The 23922-nt window shown below is 48.5% G+C and overlaps 1 protein-coding gene across 2 annotated transcripts in view; it reads left to right on the forward strand.

Annotated features, from left to right (window-relative positions):
* The first annotated feature begins 1759 nt into the window (after nt 1-1759).
* Nucleotides 1760-23922, forward strand: part of SPSB1 (splA/ryanodine receptor domain and SOCS box containing 1) — a 38984-nt gene continuing 16821 nt past the window's right edge. The window contains exon 1 of one of the 2 annotated variants that reach the window (XM_062604261.1): nt 1760-1782. The gene's annotated coding sequence lies outside the window, so the exon portion shown is untranslated. Of the gene's footprint in view, nt 1783-8737; nt 8836-23922 lie in introns of those variants that run through there. The other variant, XM_062604265.1, reaches the window with a different exon arrangement.

The raw sequence follows: 23922 nt of genomic DNA on the forward strand, positions 1-23922 counted from the left end.
GCTGCAGGACTGGCTTGTCGAGTGGATATGCTGACACTGGAGGCTGGAGTAAGAGCCTACACCTAGGAGTTAACTGCAGTAACTCTCTTCCTAGATGAGTGCTGGCAAACACTGGCTCCGGAATATAACAGAGTGGCTGAAACAGCCGCGCAGAGGAAGATGGTTTAGGTCTGGTATGTCCATAAACTCAAACATCATTTTTCGTGTTTGAAACAAAACCAGCCGTGTTAATAACGTCATTCCAGTTCATTTGGTGTGAAGGAACAAGTTTTAGTAAAAAATTGACCTGTGTGAGAATAAATGTCTTGTTCTGAATGACAGAGTTTATTACTACTTTATGGATGACTGTGGCATTGGTGTTTTCCTCTTTCTGCACACTTGCTTGGTAATATTTGGCTGGCACCTATTGGAATAAGCCCTGATTTTACAGAGGTTTATTTGCACTTTCACACAAGCATCTGGAGGGGTTTTTTGCTCTTCCCAGCTGACAATAGGGTTCATTTGTGAAGTCTCTAATGGGGGACCCCAAAATTCACCCTAGACTTTATTAAAGCCAGTAAAAGCCCTCACATACTTTCTTCTGTGAACACTGTCTGGATTCCTTGGGGGTTTGGGGTTTTTGCACAACTCTTTACACAGACAACTCCCATTCAACTCTTTAGTATTTCACCTTTGCCAAACGAAACCCAAATCTGTTTAAATACATCAAATCTGTGACTGGCAAGCGAGAGGCTGCTGATGGGAAGAGGGTTAAATGAGCAGTGAATCTGATGAGGAAGAATGGTAGAAATCCACTGGGCCTCAGGCCAAAGAAGCAGTGCTATTTTTGTGTTGGAAGGCTATTAATAGGAGATGTGCACCTTCTAGCGAGCTTGTGTTAACCTTTCCTTGCAAAAGCAACTCCTGGGGGTAACTTCTTAGAGTCTGCTTCTCTCCCGAGTGAGTATTGATACCAATTTCATTGGGTGTTTTAATGAAAGTGCATTCCAAGAATTCAGTGCTGTGATTATTGGTATGTTTTACAGGAAACTAACACTGGAAGTAACTTGTTTTTTGACTTCTATAAATCGAGCTGTAAAATCTTCTTTTTCCATGAGGAAAAAGTTGAGATTCTTTTTGCCATGTGTAATAAATAGAGAATTATATTTATAAAAAAAAAAGAAATGGTTTTTAGTGCAAGTGTCTTTTCATTTCTCTCAATGTCCGGTGGTCAGGCTGGGCTTTTCCCTGTCCTTTGGGTGGGGGAAGTTTTCAAGCTCTAGTTGTACAAGGAAGACAATGTTGGGTTTCTGGTGTGCAGGCTTAAAAGTTCGCTGACTCTTTTATTGGTACCATCCAAATGAGGCCAGGACTTTGCGACCCAGAGGAACAGCCAAAGCCCCTTTAAGATGAGAAGATGGAATCACCCAATTCTTTGCAGGGTCCTGAAATTAACAGGAAAGACTTCGGGAAGTCTCTGCTAAGCTGTATTTGCCCCCTGAGTTGCATAGATACCATCACCACAGTACAGAGTTGTTTAACAACATAGACTGTATAGAGCTGTGTTTAGCTAGCATCTCTTCAAGGCCTGAGCTGAGCTGATGCAGTTGAACTTCAAGAACAAGCTCTGGCAGGGTCCCAGCACAGAGGCCTGGCCTCTGAAAGGGCACTGTCACTCACACTTGTGAGGTTTCAGTGCATTCCTGGCTGCTAATAGAGCAGAGCATTTCTGTAGTACCAAGTGATACGGGTCTTCCCCTCTTCAGTGTCCAGATCCTCTCCAGCGCTCCCTTTGGTGTCCAGGTATGTTGCTATGATGTGTATGATGCTTTCTGATGCCATCGGTAATGCTGAATTAACTAAGATGCCTACAGATTGGAAGATGGCTGTGCAGGTGAGGAGATGTAACAGCCAAGTCATAGGGCTGGGACATCCAGGTCAGAAGTGGATGATTCTAGTTTAGAGAGAATTTTGTTCTAGGTTAGACTATTGCACAGCACTGAAAAGAGGCACCCAAAGCAGTTACAGGATTAGTGAATCCTCCCCAGGCAGGGAGCAGAGGCAGTGGTGGCAAAAGCAGCAAAACCGTCTTAATGCTTTTCAGAACAAAGATTTTGGTGTTGTGCTTGGCCTCTCTCTTGGCCACAGCTCAGGGCAATCCTCAGTAGGATTTGGCCTCCGGATTCATCGCCTGCATTAGTAGGGGTTTGCTTTATTGCCTTTCTGTCCCCAACCAGGGACTGCTGCCTAAAAAGGGGCGAGGAAGGAGATGGAGGGGAGGGAGTGAAAACCAGTCCATTTGAGGAGCCAGAGCGATCCCAAACCCAAGCTGCCTTCTGCAATGTCTGTGGGTAACACGAACCCACCCGGTTCATTCCAGCAGCTCCCCCTGCGGAGAGCTGGCACCACGTCCCGTAGCGATGCAGCCCCAGGCTCCCCTGCAAGCACCGCCGTGCCCGGCCCGGCCCGTGCCCTCAGGCTGCTCCCTGCGCTGGGACGTGCCGGCTCCGCTCTGCCAGGGGGGAATTTCCCGCAGGAGCTGTGTCCTGATGGAGCCGTGACCAGGCATCGCCTCGCACTTCCCTTAAACAGCGCTCCCTTTACCGTAGGCATCTCCTTAGCCCCACACCAATCTGGGTGTCGTGTGAAGGAGCAGTGATGCTGTTGCTGAGATGAGACCTGTGCTCGGACGCAGCAGGTTCTTTTCCGTACATCCCAGCCTGGTTTTAAGGGGATGCAGGCATTTTTTTCGTGCTTTGCTTTTCTCCCATGGGCATGTGCGATGGGCTGGCCCAGCCCTGTCTGTGGTTGAAGATGTGGGCAGGGTTCCCCTGCTGATTGCTGAGATCCGGGGAGTGGAATAGGAGCTCAAATACCTCTCGCTGGCTGAGCTGGGGGGGACTGGAGCTGCTGCTGGTACCATAAATAAGTTTAGTTCATTTCCCCACCTGGAGAAGGGAAACCGGGGGTCAGATGCAGGGAGAGGGAGGAAACGGGAGGAAGAGACCAAATACTCTGTGTCTGTCTGAGGTGAGCATATTCCATTTGGGAATGTGCTTATGGGATAGACCTGACTGATGTTAAACAGCTTAATTTGGGAAAAGCAAAAGTCCTCAGCAAAAGGGAGGGGAAAAACCATGGGTGGTTTTCATCTTTCATAGGATTCAGCTGATTGCATGGATCCTGCATCATCCCACAGCTTTCTAGAGAGCCAGTTTGGTCAAGATACAGCATCACGCTGTGTGCCCCGTGGTTGCATTGCAGAGGAAAGGAGTCAGGACTCCTTCCTTGTGTTCCCAGTCCCATGGGTATCGCTGGTCTGTGGTTAGCAGGAGAGAGCTGAAAGGCAGGACCCTGCCACTGATTCACAGGGTGAGTCACGTTGCTCCCCTGAGTTCCCCTTTCCTTCTGCTCTGCAGCAATGGTAAATTAGCTGCCTCATGGGGATAGGAGATTTGGAAGAGGCTGGAGGAATGCTGCTGGAGGGATGGAGAGCTTTATCCTGCAGCATCCCTGTGTGTATCGAGTCATGTCCATCAAACAGGATCAGCCAAACACTTGCTGGGAACAGCAGCAGTCGAAAGCTTTTGAAGCACAAAGCCAGGGCCTGTTCTTGCTGCCATTATCTGCTGCAAGCAGATGCTGCCTGGCATCTCCTTTCCTAACAGCAGTGCTTGGACGTGACCAAACTGTCTGACAAGCCACCCACACGCTGCAGTGTTTTGACTCGCAGAGGGCCATTGCTGTAGATGCTGTTCCGGAGCTCCTTCCCCTCTGCAAGCGCTTGGGTGCCTGCGAGTAAAACGGCGCTCTGGAGCCGAGCCTGCCAGCAGCAGAGGGTGCTGCTCCCTCACGCTGCGGGGAAAAGCCGTTCCCAGCCCTGTCCTGCACTGTTCCAGGGGCACAGACCAACACAGCTGGGCCCCTCACACCAGCTCTGCTGCTGCTCTTCGTGAGCCACACACAGAGCAGAGATGAGCATGGATCTGTGGCACAGGGAGCTCTCTGCTCAGCCTGCTCCCACGGGAGCTACTCCGCAGCTGCTGTTCTGTATTACCCTGGTTGTTACCCTTTTCCATTCATGGCCCTCCATCAGAGGCAAGGAACTCTGTTTTTTTCCTGCTTCCCTACTCCCAGGGGCTTCTCATCCACAGACTGCAGCCATGCGCTTAGTCCCCTGCTATGGGCTTGTGACATATGGTGCAGTGAGCAAAAGGAGTGTTGGGATGTGTCCTTTTAACTGCAGTTATCAGCCAGTAAAGCTACCATGATTTTAAGGGGGTGCTCCTGGCATTAAGGGGTAGTCACATCTGTAGCACATATACCTCAGAGGTAACTGGGCAACCAGCTGGTGTTGTAAGGGTTGCTCCAAATCGGATTGGAAGTTTGCAGAGCATCTTCTGCATCCGAGAGCTCCAGTTAGGTACTTCCCATTCTTTAAGGCAGCTATTTCACGCCCATCACGCTGTGCTTAAAGCAAAGGAACAGAGACAGGAGACACCACAACAGGCCCCTCCTTTCCTGGTGAATGTAAAGCGAAATACCTGGATTCCACTTTGGTATAGGTAAAGGGTTTCAGGGTTTCGTTTCAGTCAAAAGCCCCATTTACTTGTGTTGCAGTTCATGAAGTGTTGTACTGACTGTGCTGACATCTGAATTCACAGGCAGAGGCTAACTAAAAGGAAGACGACTTTTTGTTCCTGCAAAGGGCCCCTGGAGATGCCTCTTTTTTCCTCCTTCATCCCACTCTCTTTACCCTTTTTCCACCACATTGAGCCACCTTCCAGCTGAGAAGGGCTTGTTGATTGTCCTCTAAGCAGGCTTGGCAGGACTTCTACCTCATGAGGCTGCTGTTTTAACAGTCTCTTTCTCTGTTCTGCGGCACACTGGGTTACTTTGGCTTTGTTGCTGTACATTACAGACACTCATTGTTCACTATCTGTTGCATTGTCTCCCTTAATTCCCACAGGCAGAGCCTGTACACAGCACGTACATGTTTCCGGGCAGGGTCTCCCCCGGGCATAGAAAGCTGCATGTTTTCTGTCTGCCTGTCTTTATACACCCCCAAAATACAAAGTAATAGCATCCCCTTTGTCTTGCTACATTCCACCAGCTTACAGCTGCAAGGTTGGTCTCCGTCAGGCGTAAAGCACATGTACAAAGTCTGTACCAGCCTAAGACTCCATGCTCTTAAGGATTTATGTGCTTAACTTCAGACATTCAAAAGGGACCCACTTCCAGACTCCACAGCTAATCTGCACTACTGAATGCAGACCACAAGAAAGAAGGCATGCCAAGTCATTCCCCAGCCCACCTCCCTTTCAATAATCCTAGCATAAATGCACAAGGATGAGAGCTGGAAAGGTCTCTTCTAATCCAGGCTCCATCCCCAGTTAGTTTTCCAAACAGGCTTAGAGGGATTCCGTTGCAGACCATAAACAGTGGCATTTGTCAGTCACCCCCCTCTGCCACTGTTTGCACTGTTGGTTGAGATGTAGACAGTATTCAAAGCAAGTGATTGAAGATAGCAATTCCTGCTTCTTGAGGAAGCAAGAAAGTCAAATATTAAGGAAATGGAAGGAGACAAGATTCCGTAGGAGCTGTGATCTCATCTGGCGAGAAGCCACCACAAATCTGAGCTCTGCTTCAGCACTTGTCACGTCTGGTTTCCTCCAACCTCCCTGCTGTTCTTATACCTCCTCCACCCCGTTTCTCCCTCTCACTGTAAAGAGCAGGGATCTCCGTTGGAGGAGGAAGCCCTTGCACACCTGGAACTAGCGCACAAGGCTGTGAGCAGCCCTCAAAGAAGCTCCCATCTGGCAACGGCAATGTGCTGTAGGGTGCTCAGGGAGAGACAATGGGTCTTAGTGGTGACCAGCGCTGGGAGGCAGGTATCACTACTACTGGAGTTAGCAGCTCAGCTCACAGGCAGACCAAAGCCCGCTGAGTTCCCTGCGCAGCTCTCAGGCATCATTCCCAACAGTGATGACATGTCTCTGCTGCTGCAGAAGGTGCTCATGCTGTGCTGACCCTGGGGAGCTGTGGCTAGGCAGGTCAAGGAGGACCTGCTCCTCAAGTGAGGTCCTGGGCTTGTCTTGGGACTCTGGCCCTGGCCATCGCTCTGTTACTCTCCTGGGTGAGAGCAGAGGAGCAGGAAAAGGGCTTGGGATAAAAGGAAAATTCCCCATCCACATCTCTAGGCATCAGGAGCTACTGCTAGCAACTGATTAACCGCTGCCTCCCCTCTGCCCTTCCGGATTATGAACCCGTGCAAGCCTTTGCCAACCTCCCACCAGTCAGGTTCTCACATTGCGGCATCCTCCCGCCCTGACAGTAATAAACCAAAGCATTTAAAGTAGGGGACCTTTACTAAGCTTAGTAGATTGATTTCCTGTAAAAGAGAATCTGGTCCACAGAGCTCCAATACTGACCAGGTTTGGGGGCTCCCCAGACAACACTTCAGTTTTGCTTTCCTGCTCCTGTATGCCGGGCACGTTCCTCCAACATCTTTGGCACTGGCAAAAGATACAGGAGTGGGTCTTTGGAACAGTGGAGATAGGAAGAACTCTCCACAAACAAAGCTGGATTCACACAACAAGCTGACAGAAGACACTGGAGCTGGTCTGCAGTGTCAGCACCCTTCCTCAGCTCCCTCAGAGCGTGTTTGTGGGCTCTCTGGGTGAGTATGGGCCCCTCTCTGCTGAAATCAGTGTGGAAAATTGGCCTAAATGGGAGCAGAACCAGGTCAAAGCCAAGTAGTTTTGAAGAAGCTACCCAAATATGTAACTATTTAACATAAAACTCCTCCTATTTCTATCTTTTTGGGTGTGAAAGGACATATTTGTGCTGTATCTACAATCTACGTGGTGTTTCTGGTCAGCTAGAGTAACAAATTCAATGTGAATGGGTTTCTTTTAATGGACCACAATAGCTGGCATAAAGCAAGTATTCCCCAAGGACTTCACAGCACGCTGAACAAAACAGTGCCTCAGTCCTGCAGAGATACGAATGCACATCCAAACAACTTCACATGCACACACACATGGATTCAGCAGCGTTTCTGACTTCTTCATAGAATCACAGAATGATTTGGGTTGGAAGAGACCTTCAAAGCTCATCTAATCCAACCCCCTTGCAATGAGCAGGGGCATCTTCAACTAGATCAGTTTGCCCAGAGCCACATCCAGCCTGGCCTGGAACGTCTGCAGGGATGGTGCATCCACCACCTCTCTGGGCAACCCGTGCCAGTGGTTTACCACCCTCGTTGTAAAGGATTTTTTGCTCACATCCAGCCTGAACCTCCCCTCTTTTAGTTTAAAACCATCACCCCTCATCCTCTCTTCTGACAGTTCAGTGTGCTCAGCACCAGACCCTGTATGTCACTGAGTGTCCTGCTGTGACCACCTCACTGAGGAAACAACCTGGCAGTGGTTATTGTGGTCCCTGGGGACCATGCGATATCACCTCATCCCATGTGCAGCTGCAGGACTATTTCCTTGTAAGCACCAGTATGACTAAGATGCACACTAATGTATGGTGCATAAAACATGCATGACAAAAAGCCTGTTCAGCTCTCAGCAGAGTCAAACTCCTTCTGCCAACCTGCCCGGAGATCCAGCACATGTGTACACCCAGGAACCACTTTCCTCACTACTTAATTATGTGCTTCCTAAGAGGAGCACAGTCTGGAATGCATGGCTGAATATCCCGTCCAACTAAAAGGCAGGCAAAGGGAATGCACTTGCATACATGTGATTGAACCTTGTTTGAATTCAGGCCCTGTGCTGGAAATGAAGTTCATCTGAGATGGCAGCAAAGTCCCCTGGAAATAGGGACATAATAATGAGGACACACAAATTAACCTGCTCCTTTTTCCACACGTGCCCCAAGACATTAGTGATGAGAACTGCTCATGGCCCAATGTTAATGTCCAGCCCCCAAACCCAGTAACTTCAGCATCATTCAGGGGCATTCATTCCACACTGACTCAGATGGCAGGCGGCCACCTCCTGAATCACTCACACCGCTTCCTGCAGTGCTTAGGTGGTCCTTGGAGGTGTCCCATGCACTACAGCTCACTTAATTTATGACAGTTCCCTGCTTTATAGCTCCGAGCAGTATTGCTGCAGACAGACTGGTTTTGTCTGGGGATACTGAAAAATTAATCATCTCAAAGAGACGTTACTGGGTCAAATTTGCCCCAAAAGCTGCTTTTTGAAAGACGACTGAACTGAATTGTATTCCCCTGCTTTATTCTGCTGAGCAGATCAGTTTTGAAACGGCAAACCCACGTTCCCTGGAGCGTTCTCAATGCAAATATTGCAACACGCTGTGAGCGGATAACGACAGCGAGGATGCAATTCACTGAGCAGCGGCTCGCCTGCCCGCGCTAGGGATGAGAGCCGCCGCTCCGCTCCGCTCCGCCGTCCCGGAGCCGGGCAGGGCGCTGCGGAACCGAACAGCCCGGTTGGGCCCCGGAGCGCTGCCAAGCCCCGGCCTCCCCTCCGGCCCCGCCGTTCCCCGCTGCCGGCAGCGCCCCCGGACCCCTCCGGTTCCAAACCCCCCCGGCCCCGCCCCGCTGCCCGCCCCCTTCCCGGCCGCGGAGGGGCGGAGCGGCCCCGGGCGGAGCGGGCCGCGCCCCGGGCCAGGCCGGGGGCGGAGCGGGGCCGCGGCCGGGCGCTATTTGGGCCATGTGACGGGCCGGGCTCCCCTTACCGCGCCTGGCGCCGGGAGGAGCGGGGGTGCTGCGGCTCCAGCCCGCTCCGCCGCGCACCGCGGCCCCGGGAGCAGCCTCCGGCGGGGCTCGGCCCGGCCCGGCCCGGCCCCCGCCATGGTCCGGCCGGCAGCCCCGGAACGGTAGGAGCCGGTGGGAGGGAGGAGGAGGATGGCAGCGGGTGCCCGCGGGCCCGGGCGGCTCTTTGCCGGGGTGGCGGCCACCGGACCCGCTTCCCGTCCGCGGGCTGCCGCGGTCTCTGCTTCCCCCCGCGGAGATGCTGCCGCTCCCAGCCCGTGCAAACAGCTCCGAATCGGTGCCAACTTCAAACCGACCCCCGGCGGGCTGGGGCGAAGCGGGGCTCTGACACCCCCCCCACCCCGGAGCGGCTGGAAGGCGCTTGTGAGCCCCGGTGGTTCGGGCGTGGAAGGCCCCGTCTCCGGGGAGCAGCGCTGATAACGGAGCGAGCTTCGGGGGCTGGAGCGCTCCGTGTAGGGCTCCCGGGGCTGCGGGCGGGATGCCGTGCGATGGGCGGCTGCCAGAGGCAGGCTGGCGGAGCTGTGTGTGTGTGGATTTGGAAGGCAAACACTGATAATGTCAGTTCGGAGATCTTCAGCTCGTTAAGGAAGTCGGGTTGTTTGTTCAGTGTCTGTGGTTGCAGTGGTGGTCTCTGGAGCACACCTTACAAGGCCTGATTAATATGTCTGGGTTTTTACTACCTAAACCTATGCTAAACACAACGGGAGCTTATATAATCCTGTATCTGGAGTTTCTAGACTGTGGTTGGGAGGGGAGAGTAACCTCATGCTGAAATCTGCCGTTTGTTCTCTGTATTCCCTGCCTGGGCAGCCAGTGTGGCTGATGACTGGTGGTGGCCATGGCTGATTTGAAACCTATGAATTGTCTGAGCCATTGCTCAAGATAAGGAAGTTTACAAAATGATTGTAAAATGGGAGTTGCTACTTTGGAGAAAGATCAGCTCCTTTTTTTTCCTGATAGTGATGCAGGATGGATTTATGAACCTTTTGTTCCAGAAGCAATCTTTGCTTTTCCCACCCCTTTCATGTCTGATTTCAACACCAGATTCCGTGTTGCCAAGCACAGTAATAGAGGCAGCTTAGCCTTGCTGGGTGTAAGTTCTCTGCTACATTACCAGGACCAGCCTGTGGAGCTTCTAGTGGCTTGTGGTAAAAGAGATTTGGCTGTAGAATGGATGGGGTCAAAGTGGTTATCCCAGCCTATGAGGGTGGATATTTCTGTAGTGAAATATAATATAATGGTAAAGGAGCTACTGGGAAAGTGATGGAGCTGTGCTACTGATTGCAAAGCAAATGGTGATGCTGAGGAGCATTTAATAAGCTGGTGGAAGAGCATCTTCTGACCAACCAGTGGGTACTGTACCAGCCTCACTGGCTCGGTCGGTGCCTGGCCCTGTCATGGTAGTTGTGATGATGGATGCATAAAGCAGCAATTTAGACTTTTCTCCCGTTGAAGCCAAGGGATGAGCTTCAGCATTGCATCCCTCTGGGGGCATCATATTGTTGCAGCACATCAGCAGCAGGCTTTTGCAGCCTCTCTCCTCTGCTTTAGAGGTTGCTGAAGTGCACTATAATGTGGTTGGAGCTTGTTTGTAAGCTTGTGTTGGAGCTTTTGGCCATGAGGGTTTGTGTTCTGGGAACTGGCTAGCTGCTGTGTGCTGTGTTTGTGTGGAGTCGCTTCAGGATTGCTAGATCCTGGATGTGGAAAATGCGCTCCCCTTGTTGCTCTCCCATGTATTTACTTCTTTTCCTTGGCACCTACGCTTCATTTCCTTGGACAGGGTGAAGGGAACCTGCAGGGGCTGCTGGTCTTGTCAAGTCTGTCTTGTGAGGGCTAATTACGAATTCCTGAAGCTCCTGGAATTAAGAATCTGTAGCTAGTGAGGACGCTGTATGCCAGGCTTTGACTGAGTGCAGACCACGCTGCCAGTGCATCTTCCAAGTTACAGCATAGTTTATGAAGACTATAAGATGCAGAAGGGAGTATGCTCTGTGGCTGTCTGAGGTTTGTGTCTCAGTTGGATTCTGTGGCTGCTGCCACTGAATACGCTGGAGCTGGCAGCTGGTATGCTACCAGATAAGCCAGTGCAAGTTGTGTTTGTAGTTTTGGGTTGTAGTGTACGTGTACTGACAGTCTGAAGTCATGGAGGGCTTGTGTTGACAAGGGGAATAAGGTTTAACTGGTGCTGGCAGGGAGTATCAGTGAGATGACCTCAGTGGGGCTGTGCATTTTCATGTCCTGTGGAAGGAGGCTTGTGCATGTATCAACTGGTAGCTTGGAGCAGCATTATAGCAGTGGGGAAACAGCTTACTAGACCTGCATGGATTACTCTAGTGAGCTATTTTGGTGTGAGTTTCCCCTAAACTTGACTCGACCAAAGGCTGGTCTATGTGGCTGGCTTGGAAAGAGCTGCTGTGCTCCTTCGCAGGCATGTGATGTGACTTAGCAAGTCAAGTTGCTGGTACAAGATAGACCCTCACTGCTTCCAGACCAAGCTGTGTGATGCCTGTGGAATAAAAGTAAGTGTCTGAGGACCAAGGTTACCAAGCTGCAGTCACTGGACTGCTCTGCTGGTGGCCGTTGCAGAATGTGTTGGTTGATGTCAAGGCGTTGACTCACTTCCAGTTACTACACTGCTCTGAGCAGCAGAAATTCTTTGTTTGAGTTACTCCATGTTAGTAACTGCTACAGCTGCCACTGTTTCCATGAATAATTGGTGGGGGGCATGAGTGAAGCTGCCTCTAGCAAAGATAGGATATGTGCTACCGGAGATGGCCAAGCACTGCACTGACTGTTAGAAAGCCTAGCTCTAATGTACTAGTTCCCAAACACACGCTGGTTTTCCACTGTTAACCGTGTTTCCCCAGCGGATACTTAAAGCAGTGCCACCTCTCAAAGAAGTAGGGAAGGGTTTGTTCACAGATTCTCCTTTAACTCTGTGCTGCTCTGCTCTCATGGGTAGTGCTTTAGAAGCTCCTGGGCTAAAGTAAGTTGCATTGATCTGGAAATGGTTCCACAGGGTCCTACTGTAAGTGAAGTAATATCAGGCTAGAAAGAATATATAATGGATCTGTCTTGGGGAGATTTAGCAATCTTGTTGGGCAAATGAATATAATAGGAGATTGAGGAAACTCTCTTGTGCATGGCAGGGTGTCTTCCTGGAGGAATTAGTGAGATAAAAATATAATGTATGTATGTAGTCATGAGTGTGACTGAGATGCAGCCTTGTCTTACACATGGGACAAGTGCAAACCAAGCTGTCTGCAGGATATGAGCATGCTACTGGAGACCAGGGTGTCTGGTTTGGTGCATACCACTGGGAGAACTTGTATGTCATTCTCTTATGTCTGCTTCTGCTTTCCTCAGAGCTGAGAGGTCAGGAACAATCTGTTGTCTAACCTCATCCTTCCACCAAAGGGCAGACTGAAACAGTGAGACTTAGTTGCAGGAATCGATGTTCTTGGTGGCAGTGAAATCTTCCTCCTGTTCAGTGACTGAACCAACCAACCAACCAGGTACCGAAGTGCCAACAAATCCTGTACAGCTTCATAGGACAAACTTGACTTTCCTCCCTTGCAGTCAGTTAAGCTGGAAGCTGCTCTTCCTTCCTAAATATGAAGGTTTCTTCGAGTCGACCATAATGTCTGTTGCAAATGAATCCTATTAAATTTAAAGGCCAGCAACATTCCACCAGTGACTTCTTAGCCTGTTGCTAAACAATCTGTCACCATCTGCCTGAACACAGGGGTTCAGTGTGATCTTGGAACAAACCTGTCTGAGCTCCGAAGCAGGCTGTGCCAGGATGATTTTGGTCCTGAAGAGGCTCAGGAGTTATTGGTGCTCCAGAGTTGCCAAGCTGAAAAAAGTGTGTGACTTAGGAGTGGCTTTTACAGCAAATGTGATTTAAGTCTTCATTCTGGGTGTTAATTTGGTACAGGAGCTGCTTGCTCCCACAACAGTGGGGTGGCACAAGCTGCCTCAACTCTGTAGCCTTGAAGGGAAGGAGCAGGCTTACCCTAGTGAAATAGATATGGGGTGAGCTGGATGCTGTGTTGAGGCCCACCTCTAGCATGGGAAGCGGTAAAGGTGCTAACAAAACAGCCAGCTGGAACAATAATGTCCTGCTGTTGAGCTGAAACTGGGTAAAACTTCAACTGTCCCAACCCAAGGGATGCCTGGGATACTGTAGATGTAGACTGCCTTTAGCAAGAGTACAGTGGTGTGAACGATTTCTTAGCATGTTGACTCCATGTATGGGGCTTTGGACCACTGGGATGGGCAGATGCAAGTGCTGGCTAGTGAGGTGGGTGCTTGGTGCTGTCTCATGACTGCTGGGGACAGTTCTTTGTCACATGTCATGCTTGGGAATGACTTAAGCTCCAGAGCTTTCCAGGCCAGCTGGTGCTTGTGGCAAGCTGACAGTATTGTGTGTGCCCCAGGGAATGTGGTTTAGAGGGATGAGTGTAGGGCTGCAAGCCAGGGACAGCTGTGGGCTAATCCTTCCTATATATCTGACTTGATGTGTGGCCTTGCTTCAGTCACTCCACATTTTGCTTTAGGGTTTTTAAAGGAGAAAATAAAGCCAATGCTTTTCTTGTCTGATCACCTTTGGCAGGGAGGGATGCTAATACCAGGTTTTAGTTAAGGGGTTGTACCCTGTGGCTCATCAAAACAGGAAAGACTGGGGAGGGGGGGGAAGAACCAACAAAACCAAACCCAACCCCACCACCATCTGCTTGATTTCAAAGTCAGAGCAACAGCTCTGGAGTCAAGAGCTTTGTGGCAGAAGGTGGCAATGTCTGGATGGAGTTACCAAACATGGGCTTTTGCTTTTAGCCTGGGAGGGGAATTTGATGAGGCTTGTAAGTCGGAGCAGCTGTGTAGATGTTAGTTTCAAACTGCTTTCTTTGGATAGCTGGTATGTTATCAAGTCAGGAATCTGTCCTGAGGAGATCCCAGATGGGGCCTTGACACCATAAATGTACAAAGGCACTCGGTTGCACAAAAACTGCAGAAACAGCTTAGTTCTAAAGACTGTGAGCCACAAATGGTAAACAGCCAAGAAAAGCAAGCAAGGGTTAAGGCCAAGCTGCTCTCTATGTGAGGAGGCTGCACTGGTCTCAGATGCTTAGAGATTCTTAGTTTAAACTTTAGAGAACTGCACTGTGGATGCATTCTGGTTTGAATGGCCTTTTGAAAGTTAAACTCTGATAAGTGGAGATGTGAAAAACGCCTGGATTCCAACTGCAGCATTTGGGGGCCTGAAGGAAGTCCTGGAGTTTGCCAAATTGCAGTTCAGAGTGATACGGTGCTTCAGAATCCCTGGGTCTGTTGTGGTATAGCCTAGTGAGCTGTGCTGCAAGGAAAGAAGCATTGCTTCACAGTGGGAAGAGAATAATGGCCCTTGAAATACTTCCAAGCAGTAGTCTTTGGTCTGTACTGTGGAGGAATGGGGACACTGGTTATGTAGGTTTGGTTCTATGTTGCCAGCAGTTCTACATGGGGCCTGTCTCTGATAGATAGTCCCCCCCCATGCTATTTAAAGGCAAAACTGATCATGTTATTGACTGTGGACAATGAGGGAAGGATTGCTTGGTTCCATGCTAATTCCAGGGCACTGGTATATCTGGGTCTTAAACCCTCAAGTGATGCCCGTATAAAGAAATACCTAAACCTCTTTGGACCAACTGCTAAGGAGTAAGCTGAACTGGGAGTTTTTGTGTCCTAGTTCCTGTGAACTGTTGAATGGCTGCAGAAGAAACGTGTTGATGCTTCTGCTGAAGAGATTTGGGGCCTGTGTAAATGCAGAAAGTACCTGGCTTGACTCCTGTGGGCAGGAAATAGTTGCTTGGACTTTGTATTCTGGGGTTATGTGATGGGTACAAGCTGCTGCAGGCTGGGCTGTGGTGATACCCTGCAGCTTGCTGCTGAGCTTCTGCACTACTAGCTTAAACATTTGGCTTCCTTGCCTGATGTCCCACACAGTTTCACTATTGATGTTCTGGGGTTTTCCATGTGGCACGTTGTGCACTTCCAGCTGGAACAAAGTAGAGCTGGGGTGGGAGTGAATCAATAGAATGAACAGTTCTTGGGGTTTTTTTGTGAGCCAAGACATTGCTTTCCTCCTGTTACCTCAGAGCTTTTCTGGAGTGCTCTGTGCTCCTCCTGCAACAAGGATCAGACAAGCAGTTGTAAGTGATTTCAGTGTCAGATTTGATTCTGGTACTGATTCAGGCACCTCTAAGATCTTGCTCGCATAACTCAGTTTGCAGCCTAAGAGGAAAAGGGCAGAAGGGCTGCACACATGGCCCTGATTCCAGCAGGATATTGCTGTAAGGTTAGGTATGTGGCACACTGGCTTGCCAATGTGCAGCTGCTGTGGAGAAGTTGAAAACAGAGCAGCAAATCTGCTGTGAAGCGGTTGTGAGCTTGGGTAATGGTGAGAATCCAGGGAGTGAGGGCTGACCAGCATGGTAATTGGCTTTCCAAGCTGCTGGTTGGATTTGCTGTATGTTGGGATGGAGAAAAGAGAGGGCAAAGTGTGTATTTTATGCTTGTTGACATGGATCCAGTTCAGTGGCTGAGGTTCATCCTAGATTTTGGATCCTGTAGTGTGTTCTTGATATCTGCCTTAGTTAATGGACTTTGAGATGATCTGCTCAAGGACCAACAAGCTGCTAAATAGTGTATCTTAACTTGCTGTTAGCAAGAAGCAGCTTTTGAAGGAACTGAGAGGTTTCCTGGAAGGTCCATTCTACATGTTTTCCAGCTGAATCTTTCCTGTTTTAATGAGGTATTGGTGTTCCTCATATGCTCCTGATCCTGTGGGTATGAGGCATGCCAAGTGGCTGCAAGATGTTCCCTTCCAGTGAGATTGTTGCGGTCATAACGTGCCCACACAAGCCCAGATCTGCTCTTTTGGCATGAGTAACATTAAATCCTGAGGCTTTATCTGAGTAATCAGATAAAGCTGGTGTGTGGACACTGAACTGGATTGGCAAGAGGCACAGCTTTGTGTCAACACTTTAAGTGGGAGGGGACACCTGACTGGCGAGAGCCTGGAAGGAGCAATAGCTCACATCTGCAGGCAGGCTGGGGTTGTGCAACCACCCTCCTACTTGCTCCATAGCCAGAGCAGTGTGCTGTGTAACTAGGGGAACCTTGCTGAGTATGTGGTGACACTCCAGGATGGCAGACACATCCAGATGTTTGCCTACAAGGAACTGCTTTAGTGAGCTTATCAGCTTTGGAAGAGGAGAACCTTTGCTGCTGTGTCTACTTGCGTGTTTGTGGTTATATTTTTTTCCTATAAGGACACATCTTCTCCAAAAAGGAATTTGGCTGTGACTGGTCAGGTGCCTTTAGTCTTTGTCCGTTGATGTAGGGATGCCATATATTAAGTCTGATGACAAATCCCTCTGTGTATTTGATACCCAAGGATGGTTTTGAAGCTTATGGCTATTCAGATGAAGAGGAAGGATAGGGTATTATAACCAGTACTCATTTGGAGGCATGTTCTTTTATGGTATTTGGATTAGGATGTTTTCACATGTGCCAAACAATGCCAGTTTAGATCATTCTTGAAATAACACTTGGCCTCATGGGAACCTCGATTCCAAGGTGCAAAACAGAGCAGAAAGCTCATCAGTGATTTTACTGTTGAGATGGCTTTTGTGCTAGTGTAGTGCTCAATCTACTCTTGGTTTGGCATGTCTAAGATGCCTACAAAACCAGCTTGTCATGGAAATTGTCTGTCCCAGGACTGTGGTGCTGGATGGGTGTCAGATGGAAGTCCTGTCCTTAGCCTGAGTGGACAAAGGAGATGGCCCAGGAGGTGGCAGGCAGGCAGCAGTCAAAGGAGTGGCACTGTATGTTGCTGAGGGTAACCCTTTCTGCTTGCAAGTCAGATAAAGGTGGACAGTACAATTAATACATGCCAATTAATACTGCATGAACGTCTCTGTAGCCAGCTTCTTCAAGTCCTAGGCTGCTGTTAGGCAGAAGCTCTTCCCTGTGAGGGTGCTGAGGCGCTGGCACAGAGAAGCTGTGGCTGCCCCATCCCTGGCAGTGTCCAAGGCCAGGCTGGACACAGGGGCTTGGAGCAAGCTGCTCCAGTGGAAGGGGTCCCTGCCTGTGGCAGGGGTTGGAACTGGATGAGCTTTAAGGTCCCTTCCAACACAAACCAGGCTGGGATTCTAAGCTGTCACCAACCCACTGGGATTATGTAGGGGATGGGCGTGCAGGCTGACTTCAGCTTACACTTTTGTTGAGTATTGGTAGTACTGTAATGAATTGACTGCAGATACAGAACTGCAAGGTAAGTTTTTTCTGGCATGAGGTTTTTAAGGGAGGAAAGTACTGTTGGATGTGGTGGCTTTGTTTGATATTCCAGGCATTAGACATTGAGACAGTTTACATCTATTCCGTGTTTGGGAGGTTGTGGCGCACTGGATGGCGGGTGGCACTGACCTCGTTACTTTCCAATCGATGCTTGTAAACAGTGAATCCTAGCAAAGCCATCCTGCCTCCTCAAAAGGAGGTGTGAGGACTTGAGTAGCAGTTGAGAGAGTTGAACATAGTTTGGCTGAGACTTAGAAAGGACAAGCTTAGACAGAAGGGAGCAGCTAACAGAGCTGTGCTAAGATCTCTCTAATTCTTGCTCGCTGAACTCTGAAGAAGCAAGGCAGCTTATCTTCTGTGCTTGTTCCTGTGTCTTTATTAAGAACAGATCTTTCAACTTTCTACAAGGTTTCTTCCCTCTTCTCTCTTCCTTAAGTTCTATTAATGTGTTTCAGATTTGGTGTCCTCATTGGAAACTTTCCATTGATGTCATGGGAGCTTTCTGTGGCCCACATCAAATAGCTTGGTTCACCAGAATTAAGTGACTGTACAAATGTTGATATTAAACACTTATTTAGAAGGCATGTTGACTTATGAGGACCTGTGATGACTACTGCGGTATGTTGGGAGGATAGGTTGACTGTACAGCTTTTGTCTTGCCTTTGAACTGTAAAAGTACTGGCAGCTGTTTAATGCCTAGATAAGACAGCTCAGGCTGGCTTATATCTACCAAGCTTGTCCCGTTGCTCACTGTTGCACTATTTCTTGTCTCCTGTTGGAGAGGTTTTTGGATGGGTAACCTGAATGGAAAAGACTCAGATGGTAATGTCTGGAATAGTCACAGCAGAAAGCTATTGGCTTAATTACAGGTACTGGAATTTTGCTGTTTTAGAAAGGAAACCCACAGTTTAGTCTGCTGAGAAGCCCTAGGGAGGGAAGGGAGAGATGATGAACATGTATGTTCTTCAAACTCTGCTTACTCAGGCTTCTGTGGTGGTGTCAGGGTATTTGGAAGGTGAAAACAGAAGGAATACAAACCATTTTAGCATTCCCTGTCATCCAAAAACAGACATGGAGCAGTAGCTGTCTCTGCTTCCCTGCAGGAGATGGTGCTTCTTCCTAATTTAAATGAAGGATCTTTTCAAAGCTGTTTGGGGTGTCGGGGAGCCTTCCTGATGAACACCATGTTCTAGTAGCCACTGTCTCTGCCGCAGACTGTAATAAAAACCTTTGTATCGGTCAGCTCTGCAAGACTCGCTGTATTCCTGCACTATGTGGCTGTGCACTCTGTATGCAAGATTAATCTGCTTCAGAGTTACGGGGAGCAGGGGGGAGTCTTGTGTAGAGCTGCAAAAACTGTGCTCACCTCTTTACTTTTGAGGGCAAAATGCTTTTGAAAACACACTGTTTAAGCCTGAACAACAAGAGCAGCAAGGCTTTAGGTCTGACTTTGATATCTGAAATTAAGCAGAATCTTTTCAGGTAAAGAATGTTTAAATGCTTTTACTGCTCTTTCCAGGAGGTCCAGTATTGGACTGCTGTCAGACTAAACTGCCTAGAAAGCCAAGCGTGCCTACACAAACTTGAACTGAGATCTTTGGTACGGTGCTCTGCCTTGGAATCAGGATAGATGCTTGATACGTAAAGGAGGAGATTCCATTTCCTTTACACAAACTTTCCTTCTAGTATCCTTCCTCAAACTGATGTTGAAGTTGTCATGGATATTCTAGTTGCAGTCTTTCCATGCTCCCGCCTTGAGCCTGTTGATGTAACTGTAAATGGTGAGCTAGGAGGCTTTTTGGAAGTGGATGATTTGGGAGACACATTCTTGTTGCTGGGTGTAAAGATGGGCTGCTCCGTGCAAGACTTAATGTGAGTCTGGATCATTATGCCAAAGTGGCTCAGTAGAAGTTTCTGTGCTTTCAGATGCTGTCTGATGAGGTGATGCTTCAAGCTGTTCACAACCAAAATCCAGTATAAATCACTTTATTGAGCCCATATATCGTGTCTCTTCAGCAATATATTGTTCAAAGCATGACTCTCCTAACCAGTTGTTCCAGTTGCCTGTGCTGAAGCAACTGATGTGAACTGTTAGTTCATACTCTGATGAAGAGGTACTACCATTATGTAATGTTGGACCTAATCATTTGCTTCCTTGCTCAGATTAAATGATTGAGGTGCAGCTTAATTTTGGTACGCAGGAGGTGATGAGGAAGCCACTTAAAGTATTACTTAATTTACAAAGCTTAAGCTAGTGAAACTGGGGTTTAGGAATGTGTTTGAGTGCGTCCCAGTAAGGCTAAGGGAGAAATGCCACTCCTTGCCCCTTGAACCAGCTGCTCTGGACACCAAGCAGTAGTGAAGCAGCTGTGAACAGGGCTGTAGGTGCAAGTCTTGGTCATGGTTTTTGGCAAAAACCCCTCTTGTTCTGTATTACCACAACTGTTATTTCCAGGAAAAAGTTGCTCTTGGATATTTGGCCACCTGACAGTACAGATGTCCTGAAGGCAGCATGTGTATTCCTGCAGCCCCAGTTTGTATCATGTGCTTTAATCCGTTTCATTTTGGTGCGTTCTGTGCATTCAGATCTGATATGTCTGGTTGGGCTTTTATAGGGATAAAACTTGAAGCAGCCAAGCTAGAAAGGCTTTTGAAAACCAGTGCCATGTGAAGCCTTTTGGTGGATGATGTAAGAACCCAGCTGAAGCTGTGGTCACTCTGCCTGTCTCAAACCACCCTTGCCATTTCCAAGGACCCTTTCAGGTAATGGTGAAAGCAAAGCATTGCATCATGCAGCGCCTGCACCCAGCTGTAGGCTTCACTGAGATGTACAATGTCTCTTCCTAATTATGGCATGTCCAAGGTCAGTCGGATTTAAACACAGAGCCCAAGCATATCATTAAACTTTTTCTGGCTAATGACAAGTCAGAAACGTAGTGAGGCACCATCCCAGAGGGCTGTGCTCTGAGGAGCTGCTGTGCGTGTTCCAGTAAAGCTGGCACTGGGAGTTGTCTCTTGTGTAATCTGCCTGCCAGGAATATCCTCTTCAGCACTTTGAGAGCTGCTCTCAGGTGGCTCCTTGTGTATATTCTTGCCTCTGGTGGGTTTACCTTCCTAAGCAGACTGATGGTGTGGTTTCAGTGTTGATGAATGTCTCGGCGCTCGGTCTGTTGTGTGTTTATCGGGCTCTTTCGTTGGGTTTTTGCTCATGTAACTGATGTTTGAGTTAGAGCTTCTGGCAGCTGCCTCAGAAATGAGGCGAGCAGCATCTTTCCAGAGACTGGCAATGGGTTGGGTCAGGCAGAGTACACTGTGATGGCTTCTCTCTGGTATTATCAAACCATTTAAAGGTTAGATAGAAGCAGCTTGTCGTATTTACTGCTAATGAGTGGATGGATGAGGATCTATACTGAATTCCAGGCTGAAGCAAACCAATAAATATGTGCATGTAATCAACACAGCATTTAGATTCTGCTAGTCTTGTACTGGATCCATGTTTCGTAGCTGGTTCTTGTGAGCTGCTTGTACCTTGTACTTCTGTGCCAGCTGTCTTGTCCTCTCCAGATGCTTGTCCCAAGCTCTGGCAGGTGAAGCTTGATGCCTCTAAAAAGCATGGAGAAAGAGCAGAAAACAGCCCTTTGCTACCCAAAACCTCAGGATGGCAGATTAGCTGACCCTTGGGAAAGCTAATGAGTCTGCATAGATAAGATAGAGGGACTTTCCCGGGTACTGGGAGCAAGGTGGGCAAGAGCAAGGTGCTTTTACATCCTCCCTGTTTAGATGGTGCAGGTGGCATTGCAGAACACCACTTGTCTATTTGTTTCCAGTGGAAGCCCATTGTACACTACAGTGTGGCTGCTCTTCCTAATGGGTTCCGTGTTGTGAAAGCTACCATCTCTTGCCCTAGTGTGTGCAGTGCCAGTAAATCCACATCAGGGCACTGCTGACCGACCCTTGATACACTTGTGATGAGCTTCTGTGCCTTGGAGACAGGGCGAGACTTGAGCATGTCTAAAAATGTGTTGTATAAGAAACTCGTGGTGATCCTGAGCTCCCTCTGCAAGGAACAGACTGTACCAGGCAGACAAGGAATGCCAGTGCTGTTTTCCTTCCTCTGCTGGCTGGGTTGCAAGCCATTTGTACCCAAGTGTTCTGGAGGTGTTCTGCCATGGTGTGACTCTGCTTCCTTTCTGCTAAGGGATCCCTGGGAGGAAACTCTTTTCCTTTCGAAGACTTGGAGGGGAAGAAAGAGGGAATTGGAAACCGAAGGAGGATATCATGACTTGAGCAAGCCAAGGTGCTTCATTACACTGGGATAGCAAGTCTGGATTTGTCTGGACTCCTCGTCTCAATGGGCTGTTGCAGCAATTGGGGAAGAGAACTTGAATCTTCTGGCTATGTTGCTGGATTTGGAAGGGGTTTTTCCACAGCTTTTATTCTGTTCTAAGGGTTGTTGTTCCCAGATCAAGCTTGAGTAGAAAACATAAGGCTGCTGCCAGCTTTCTGTCACAGACACCTTTTATCTTGCATTCATCTTGTCAAAGCAGATGCTGCTTTCATTTCTTCCACTATTTTGCTACAAGACTAAAATTACCAGCTCTTTGATGCAGGGGAAGAAATTGTATTTCAAAGCCAAGTACCTTGTTAACTTTGATAATAAAACTGTTGGTTTTATCTTGAAGGTAATTGTGTTCCTTTGAAACCAATCTGAGGGTTGGAAGCTCCTGAACCCTGCTTGCTCTAAGCTAATGTACAGCTCCCTCTTTGCCTGGGAGCACCAGTGGCTGTTATTTTTGGGTGGGAGGTATAGATGAAGCTGAGTTGCTCAAGGTCCACCCTGCCCTCCCTACCCTTCCTGCCTTCAAAGACTTGTACTGAGCATGAGGCTCACGAGCATGCAGCTTCTGGCTTTCATCTTTCACTTAAAAAGATGAGCCCTGTTCCTGTAAGGTGCAATACTTGTGAAGGGGTGATGGGGCCCAGCTGCTTGCTCTGGGAGGGTTGTTTCCAAGGGGGATGCCTGTCCTCACAGGGAGGGCAACTGGTGGCTAAGGCTGAGCTTACAGCATTGCTCATGTAGCAGGTTGCCTTGGGGAATGAAGAATTCCATGGCTGGCTTGGGTAGGGGTCAGGGCATGGAAGAATAAATATGTTGCTGGCTTCATTTAGCATGTTACAAGAACTATCTGATACACAGGTTATGGGTCCCAGGTCTCACTGAGAGTAGGGGCTGAGGGAAATACCTCCTGGGACATGGTAGAAGCCAGGTGCTTTTGGAGATGAATTGCTAAAGGCTTTTCTTTGGAAGTGGCTGTTTTCATGCCTGCCTAATCCTACTGAACCCACTAGACCTAAAGCTTCCTGCGGCCCCCTCATTGCTTACAGGCAGGTAAGTGTGAAGGCATTGAAGAATAAGAATCTGAGAAGTTTTTGGGTTAGGAAGCCTAAACTTAGACCCTGTCATGATTGTGTGATGCTTGTGTAGGGGTTGACTTCTAAACCCATCCTTTTGCTTAAAGGAACAGATTGGTTTCCTCAACAGTGCAAAAAAAAATCACTTCCTCTGACTCAACTGTCTCCTCTTGTGAGGTTTTTGTCTTCAGAGGTGACACCTCAGTCTCCACAGCCCTCGGGACAGGAGAGATCTGACTCTATAGTTGAAGCTATGAAAGATCTACTGGGCCTTTACACACAAGTAACAAACATCAGTTTTCTTTTCCAATGTTCAAGAAGCCTTTGATGAAGAGATGTGGGTAAACTTTGTGCAGGAATGCTGAGTTTTACCGTGTGGCAAGGTGAGACAAAGAGACCTGTGGGCTAAATCTGTGCTTAGTGCTTAATATGCTGTCACTAAGAGGGCAATAACAGCTGGTACGAGAGGCTGAATTATGTTCACTTCTTTAGGGTTTATTTGACCTGAGGTTTAACACTGAATTCAACCTAAAACTGGAATGACTTGAACAGGGAAGAAGATGCTTAATCTTAAGTACAAGGAGAAGTTTTGTCACCATGAGGCTTGTCAAGCATTGGAACAGGTTTGTCCAGATGTTGTACAGTCTTTTTTGTAGGTTTATGAGGTTAAACGGGATAAAGCTGTAACCTAATCTGACCCTGCTTTGAGGGAGAGATGGGTCTAGAGACCTCCTGAGGTCCTTTCCAGCCTGAAGTAGTCTGATTCTATGAAGTAAGTTTGTATAGGCGTCTTGCTCTGATATTATCAGAGGAGTTTCTGGAAACGGGCAGGCTGCTGTAGTGGTTGATAGCCAACAGGACTGATCTTCTGCACAGCCAGGCTGGAGAGGACCTCAGGAGGTCCTGAATTGCAAAGTATAAGATCAGTTGAATGTATCTTTGGAAGTTGTTTTGCTTCCTAGGCACTCCTGCCCAAGGCTTTAGCGTGCTCTCTGCCTTCCAGGCTTACTACCTGATGCTTACTAAGACAATACATAAGCCAGTTGCTAAACTGCAGAGCTTGTATCTGTGGCACTTAGTTTGACTGCTTGATGTCAACCCCTCTATAAAGAGGGATGCAACTATCATGACAGGTCAAAGGAGCACAGTTAATGTTCTCTCTTGACCTGGTGGTGAAAGGAAACTTACTGTACAGGTTAGGGCGGGCTGCAGTTTATGAGCTGGTGGAAGGAAAGAGCTTGGGGAGAAGTTGTGCTTGTTAATACTGCATCCTCCTCTGCCCTTTTTTTCTGCTTCAAGCTCTGTATGGGTTGGGTTATGCTCCAGCACTGGTCATGTGTGGAAAGACATGCTAGCTATGCACAGATCATGAGTAGCATTAAGCCTCAGGGTTACAGAATGAATTTTCTAGGTCTCATGATTTGATTGTCATAGTATCT

The sequence above is a fragment of the Pezoporus occidentalis genome, unplaced genomic scaffold (assembly GCF_034315485.1).
Source record: "Pezoporus occidentalis ecotype Australia unplaced genomic scaffold, CSIRO_AGI_Poc_V1 ctg119, whole genome shotgun sequence".
Classification (NCBI taxonomy): Eukaryota; Metazoa; Chordata; class Aves; order Psittaciformes; family Psittacidae; genus Pezoporus; species Pezoporus occidentalis.